Source organism: Pteropus vampyrus, unplaced genomic scaffold (genome assembly GCF_000151845.1).
Source record: "Pteropus vampyrus isolate Shadow unplaced genomic scaffold, Pvam_2.0 Scaffold184, whole genome shotgun sequence".
NCBI lineage: Eukaryota > Metazoa > Chordata > Mammalia > Chiroptera > Pteropodidae > Pteropus > Pteropus vampyrus.
Genome location: NW_011888965.1, coordinates 2,721,569 through 2,729,547, shown reverse-complemented (window position 1 = coordinate 2,729,547; position 7,979 = coordinate 2,721,569).

The window sequence follows — 7,979 nt, the reverse complement described above, 5'->3', positions numbered from 1 at the left end:
AAAATACATAATTAGAAATAAGGTGACTAGCAGGCTGATAGAAGTGATTGTGCAACTCTTACTAAGAACAGGGAATTATAAGCTTAAATGAGAAGAACAGATTTGCTATAGCAAGATAGTAATGAATATTTAGCATACATAGGGACAAATTGTGACAACAATGACTGAAAAGGGGAGGATTCAAAGGTCTAAATTCACAAAGAGGAATGGAGATAAGGCACGTGTCAAAAAAATGGATGACTGTGTATGTATATATATATATAAAACTACCTTTTACATATTCATAATGGAAACCACTTGCCAAAGATTCAGAATTGAAGTATATAAGCAGACTTCGTATTTCAATAATCACCCTAAATATAAATGAACTGAACTCGCCAATAAAAAGGCATAGAGTTGCAGATTGGATCAAAAAACAAAACCCAACCATATGCTGCCTCCAGGAGACACATCTAAGTTCCAAAGAAAATATAGACTCAAAGTGAAAGGGTGGAAAATGATATTTTAAGCAAATAGCATTCAGAGAAAAGTGGGAGTAGAGGTACTAATATCAAATGAAATAGACTTCAAAATAAAAAAAGGTAAAGAAAGATATGGAGTGCTACTTCATAATGATAACGGGAATCATGCACCAAGAAGACAACAATTGTTAATATCTATGCTCCAAATCGGGGAGCCCCAAAGCATTTACTAGCAGAACTAAAGGAAGAAACAGACCAAAACACTATCATAGTAGGAGACCTAAATACCCCACTGTCGGATATGGACAGATTATCTAAACAGAAAATCAATAAGGAAACCACATCCTTAAATGACCTATTTGACCAACTGGACATAATTGACATTTACAGAGCTTTTCATCCCAAAACAGCTGCTTATACATCTCCCTCTAGTGCACGTGGAATATTCTCAAGGTTTGACCATCTATTGGGACACAGAGATAGCCTCAACAAATATAAGAGGTTGAAATCATACCAACCATATTCTCTGATTATAATACTTTGAAACTAAAATCAACTGTTAAAAAAACCGGAAGAACCTCAAATACATGGTGATTAAACAACATGCTACTAAATAATAACTGAGCCAGAGAAGAAAGTAAAAGAGTGATTAAGAAATACATAGAAACAAATGATAATGGTAGTACAACATCAAAATTTTTGGGACACGGCAAAAGCGGTCATAAGAGGAAAGTTCATATCTTTACAGACCTACTCCCAAAAACAAGACCGAACCCAAATAAGCAACCTAATGCCTCATCTTAAAAATACTAGAAAAGGAAGAACAAATAAAGCCTAATGTCAGCAGAAGGAAAGAAATAATCAAAATCAGAGCAGAAATAAATGAAATCGAAAGCAAAACAAACAAAAGAAATAGAAAAAATAAATGCAACGAAGTGCTGGTTCTTTGAGAAGGTTAATAAAATTGACAAACCCTTGGCTAGATTCACTGAAGAAAAAAGAGAAAGGACACAAATAAACAAAATCAGGGATGAAAGAGGGGAAACTATGAGAGACACTACAGAAATACAAAGGATCATACAAGAATACTATGAAAAAGTATATAACACCATATTTAATAGCCTTGAAGAAATGAACCAGTATTTAGAAAATTACAACCATCCTAGACTGAATCAAGAAGAACTGGAAAATCTAAATAAACCGATCAGCAGTATAGAAATGGAAACAATGATCAAAAACCAAAATGTAAAAGTCCAGGACCACATGGCTTCACCAGTGAATTCTACTAAACATTCAAAGATTTAATACCTATTCTCTTCAGAGTCTTCCAAAATATCAAAGAGGAAGCAATACTTCTCAACTCATTTTATGAGGCCAATATTACCCTGATAGCAAAACCTGGTTAAAAAAAAAAAAACGCATAAAAAGAGAAATACAGATGAATATCTTTCATGAACACAGATGCAAAAATCCTAAATATAATACTAGTGAACCGAATACAGCAACATATGAAAAGATTATACACCATGATCAAGTGGGCTTCATCCCAGAGGCACAGGAATGGTTCAACATATGCAAATCAATTAATATGATACACCACATAAATAAATTAAAAAATAAGAATCATATGATCATATCAATAGATGCAGAACAAGCCTTTGACAAGATACATTATCCATTTATGATCAAAACACTTAACAAAATTGGTATTTAAGGAAAGTAACTTAACATAATAAAGACCATATATGACAAACCCTCAGCCAACATTATACTTAATGGTGAAAAACTAAAAACCTTCTCTCTAAGATCTGGAACAAACAAAGCTGTCCCCTATTGCTATTGTTATTCAATATAACATTGAAGGTTCTAACAAGTGCAATCAGGCTAGAGAAAAATATAAGAGGCATTCGAATAGGAAACAAAGAAATCAAACTCTCACTATTTGCAGATGACATAATTCTCTATATAGAAAACCCTAAAGCCTGCACAAGAACACTCCTAGAAACAATAAGCAAAAACAGTAAAGTTTCTGGATACAAAATCAATACTCAAAAATCCATAGCATTCCTGTATTCTAATAATGAAGTGTCTGAAAAAGAAGGGGGAAACATAATTTCTTTTACAATTGCAACAGAAAGAATAAAATATGTAGAAATAAATTTAACAAAACAAATGAAGGACCTATATAATGAAAACTATAAGACCCTGTTAAAAGAAATTGAAGAAGATACAAAGAAATGGAAAAATATTCTGTTGATTGGAAGAATCAACATAGTTAAAATTACCATATTATTAAAAGCATTATACAGATTTAATGCTATCCCCATCAAAATTCCATTAGCATTTTTTAAAGAAATAGTACAAAAACTCATCAATTTTTATATGAAAGAATAAAAGACCCCAAATTGCCAAAGCCATCCTGAAGAAAAAGAACGAGGTTGGAGGCATCACTCTGCCTGACTTCAAATTTTACTACAAGGCGACAGTAATCAAAACAGCATGGTATTGTCAGAAAAACAAACACACAAACCAGTGGAACAGAATTGAGAGTCCAGAAGTAAACCCATATTTATATGGGCAAATATTTTTTGACAAAATAGCCAAAAACATATAATGGAGAAAGTAAAGTCTCTTCAATAAATGGTACTGGGAAAACTGGAAAGTCACCTGCAAAGGAATGAAACCAGAATCTTGTCTATCACCACACAACAAAAGTAACTCAAAATAGATTAAAGACCTGAATAAAAAACCTGAAACAGTAAAATGCATAGAAGAAAACATAGGAACTAAACTCAAGGACCTTGGACTTAAAGAGGACTTTATGAATTTGACCTCAAAGGCAAGAGAAGTAAAAGCTAAAGAAATGAATGTGACTACATTAAACTAAAAAGCTTCTGCACAGCAAAAGAAACCATGAACAAGATAAAGAACAACCATCTGAATGGGAAAATATATTTGCAAGTAACGCCTCCGATAAGGGCCTAATATCCAAAATATACAAAGAACTCATACAGCTCAATAACAACAACAACAACAAAAATAAAAAAGAAATCCAATCAAAATATGGGCAGAGGATCTGAATAGACACTTCTCCCTGGAGGACATACAAATGGCCAACAAATATATGAGAAGATGCTCAACATCGCTAGCCATTAGAGGAAATGCAAATCAAAACCACAATGAGATACCATCTCACAACCTTTAGAACAGCTATAATCTACAGGACAAGTAATAACAAATTTTGGAGAGGATGTGAAGAAAAAGGAACCCTTATACACTGCTGGTGGGTCTGTAGATTTGTACAGCCACTATGGATAAACAAACTAAGAATTGATCTACCATACATTTCAGCAATCCCTCTACTGGGTATTTACCCCAAAGACTTGAAAACTCATATCCGAAAAGATACTTGCACACCGATGTTCATAGCAGCATTATTCACAGTGGTCAGGACATGGAAGCAACCAAAGTGTCCTAAGATAGAAGATTGGCTAAAGAAGCGGTGGTACATATATACAATGGAATATTACTCAGCCATAAGAGATGAAATACTGTCATTTACAACATGCTAAGCAAAATAAACCAGAAAGAAAAATATGAAAATCACATGATATCACTTATATGTTGGATATAAACCTAAAAGCAACAAATGAACAGGACAAACAGAGACTCATGGACATGGGCAATAGACTAGTGGTTATCAGAGGGGAGGATGGAAGGGAGAGAGGAGAGATAGATGAGGTAAATGGGGTCAAATATGTGGTTACAGAAAGAAATCTTACTATGAGAGGCGAATACACAGTGTAAATATACATCTATATATCTATATATCTATATATATATAGAGAGAGATAGATATACTGTTAAAATGTATACTGAAAATGTATTGGATTTTGTTAACTAATGTCATCATAAAATAAACAAACAAGTAAATTTATAAATAAATACATAAATATAAATGGATTAAATGTTGCAGTGAAGAGATAAGGTGGCTGAATGGATAAGAAAACAAGGCCCTCACGTATAGCCTACAAGAGACTCACTTCAGATCAAAAGACACACACATACTGTAAGAAAAGGGAGGGAAGAAATATATTTTATGAAAGTAGAAATGGAAAAAAATTCTGGGTTAGTAATACTTATACTAGACAAAATGGGCTTTAAAACAAAGACTATAACTAGACACAAAGAAGAACCCAGTAATTTCACTTCTTGTTATTTATCTGGAGAAACCTTGTCAGGGCCAAGTGGATCATGTCGGCTCCCTGAGTGTCAGTGGTATTGCTGACCAAGAAGGGAAGGTTCAATGGTGAGATGCCCAGTTGAAAGAATGCACAAGAGGCCAATGTGAGAATGAATCGGCAGGCACCAACTTTATTGCGAGGAGCACACTTCTGTTGGGAAGTGCAGTTCTATTGGGGAGTGCAATCTATTGCATTGGGTGCACAGTCTTGCGCACACTTCTGCTTCCTTTTCTGCTTTCTAGGAGACCTCATGGCTCCTCCCATAGCAGAGTACAAAAGTGGCATTCAGCTGCACGTGCATGATACAATAAGCTGAATTATGTTTACATGTTTTCTAAATCTGGGGTCCTATTCCTAGCCGCGGGCTTGGATCACAGCCAGACCTTGGGACAGCCAGGCCTGGTGCCCACAAACCTAAAACAATAATTTGAAGGGACATGTGGATTCATATGCTCATTGCAACATTATTTATAATAGTCAAGATATAGAAGCAACGTGGGTGTCCATCAATGGATGAATGGATAAAGAAGATGTGGTTCTTATATACAATGGAGTATTACTCAGCCACAAAAAGAATGAAATCATGCCCTCTGCAACAACATAAATGGACCTAGAGGGTATTATGTTAAGTAAAATAAGTCAGACAGAGAAAGAAAAATGCCATATGATTTGACCTATATGTGAAATCTAAAAAACAAAGTAAATGAACACAAACACAGAAACAAACTCACAGATACAGAGAACATTTTTAGAGTTGCCAGATTGGGAAGGATGAGAATGTGTGAGGGATTAAGTGTAAATTGGTAGTCACAAAATAGTCATGAGGATGTAAAGTAAAGCATAGGGAATATAGTTACTAGTATCGTAATAACTACGTATGGTGTCAGATGGGTGTTAGATTTATTGGGGTGATCACTTCATTAGTTATATGGTACACCTGAAACTAATATAATGTTGTATGTCAACTGTAATTGAAAAAAATATATATTTTTAATTTTGTATTAAAATTTTTCTCTGGTGAGAAATTGTGTATTCATTAGGGTCATTCACAAATATTGTGTTTTTCCTCCTTTTCTACCTTCATCACATGATTGGATTGTACACCTTGCCCCTTTGAGTTTAGTTGAGGCCCCATGACTCTTTTTGGCCAATAAAATATGAACCGAAAGGATTTGTGTTACTTGGTGGCTGAAGCCTTAAAGCCATTGCTCAGTTGACTTTCCCATTGCCTGCTTCCTCAGCAGTTATGGAAGCATATGTGGAGACAGAGCTTCCATCAGCCCAGACTTCTGAGTTACTACTCTGAATATGACTCCCATCTGCCGCTAAGATTTTGAGGGTTTTCGATTACTGCAACATCGTCTAGCACAAATTGATGAATATAGAGATGAAAGAGAAACAAACAGAAACCCTGAAGCTACTGAAGTTTAATCACTGTGGAGGAGGTTTGATTGCTTTTTTCTCACCTTTGTGTTACAAAGTCGTGGATGGGGTTGCATGTGATAGATTATAAACATTGCCTTACTCCTCCTTTTTTCCATGCACTTTGCCATGTTGTTTTTCAGGGTCTTCTACTCTGATTCTGGGTTTAGCCGTGTGACCTCCTTTGGGATGTCAGCAAACATGAAATGAAGAATACTGTTAATGATTGCACAATTGTGCATGCCCTCTGTGTTTCTCGTCCATTGTCATCAGAACATTCGTAGGAAAACCTGATGAATTGGTGAGAGATGAGTGAATACCAAGTTACCCTAGTCATCCCAGCTAAGATTAGTTTAAATGAGTGGATAGCCAACCAAATCCCAGACATGTGAGAAAATTAATAAAAATCAACAAAGGTCCTAGAAAGCCATCCTAGGCATATGAGCAATAAACACCTATCGCTGTATGCCAATGAGGTTTTGTGATCCTGTGTTGCAGAACATTATGATAAAATTAGTTACCTGATATATCCTCTTAAACCCCTCTCTTCATCTTTACTCTCCCCAGACCCCTCTGAAACATCATCTCCTAAGATAATTCCATACTTGCTATTTCTTCACAAGTTTGCCACCCACTTCTCTCATGGAAAATCACTACCTTGGTAGATACATGGTACAAGTTACCTTTTGCCAAACTGGCAGTACTTAATTTTCATCTTTCTAGTATTTTTTGTACTACCAAGCATATTGGCTCTTCTTACCTAGCTACCCTCCTTGTCTGGGCTTTGAATGAAAAGAAAGTTTTCTATACAAATAGTGTGTGTGTGTGTGTGTGTGTGTGTGTGTGTGTGTGTGTGTGTGTGTAAAACATTATACATCTTGGGAGATTCCTCACATGTAAAATTGTTTCCAATCCTATATACTTTTCATTAATCAAGTTTTCTCTTCTCTTCTAAACTAGACAAGTTGTTCTGTGGGAGAATCAATCTTATATATTTTATGCTTCTCCTAACACTGAAGTGGCTTATTTATTTTTCCTTGCCCTATAGCTGAAGGTAGGTAAAGGAAGACAAAACACTACCAAAGTACAAAAGAGAGTTGAAATCTCGTAACTTATTTTCCAATTTGTTTAGTTCATTTTCTCTTCTTTGAATTGCATTAAAGTTATATTTGGTAGGTTGAGTTCATATATAAGAAAGGAAAAAATGGATTTCTGATAATAATTATAAGCCAAAATACAGAAAAAAAGATTTAGTGTATTCCAAAATACATTATTTTACAGATTCCATAGGATTCATTCAATCTACTGTGATATTTCTGCTTATGAAAAGTTTCACACTTTTCCAAAAGTTCTTAATAGATGTTAAAAGAAGAGGTTTTAGACAAGTCAATATTATGTCAAATCAGCATTACTTCCAACAGTCAGAACCCACCACTAAGTATTTTAGTACTTTTTGAAGGTTTTAATTTCCAGTTTGTAATGTCCTTTCAAGAACTTGAAAAAAAATTTTTTTTTTCCTCTCTCTCATTTATTTTCTCTTTCTCTATCTGGAAAGCGTTGGCTCCTCTCTTTTTCTTAAGTGTGTATTATAAGCTACACGCATTCCTACTTTTTTGTTTTATCAACACCAAAGATGTATTAGTAGCTCTCTAGAAGTAATATTAGTCAATTTGTCCCACTTTTTGGGTAGAGTTGTAAAAACCCAATCTTAAAAAAAGACAAGGTCAAACCTCTAATGAGACAAAGAGAGGCTAAGATTTTGTTTCATTTCTCTTTCTGTTATGATATCAGAGAGAAAACAGAACTTATTTTAAGTGGTCTCACTCTGCATACAGTTCTGCTTCCATGATGT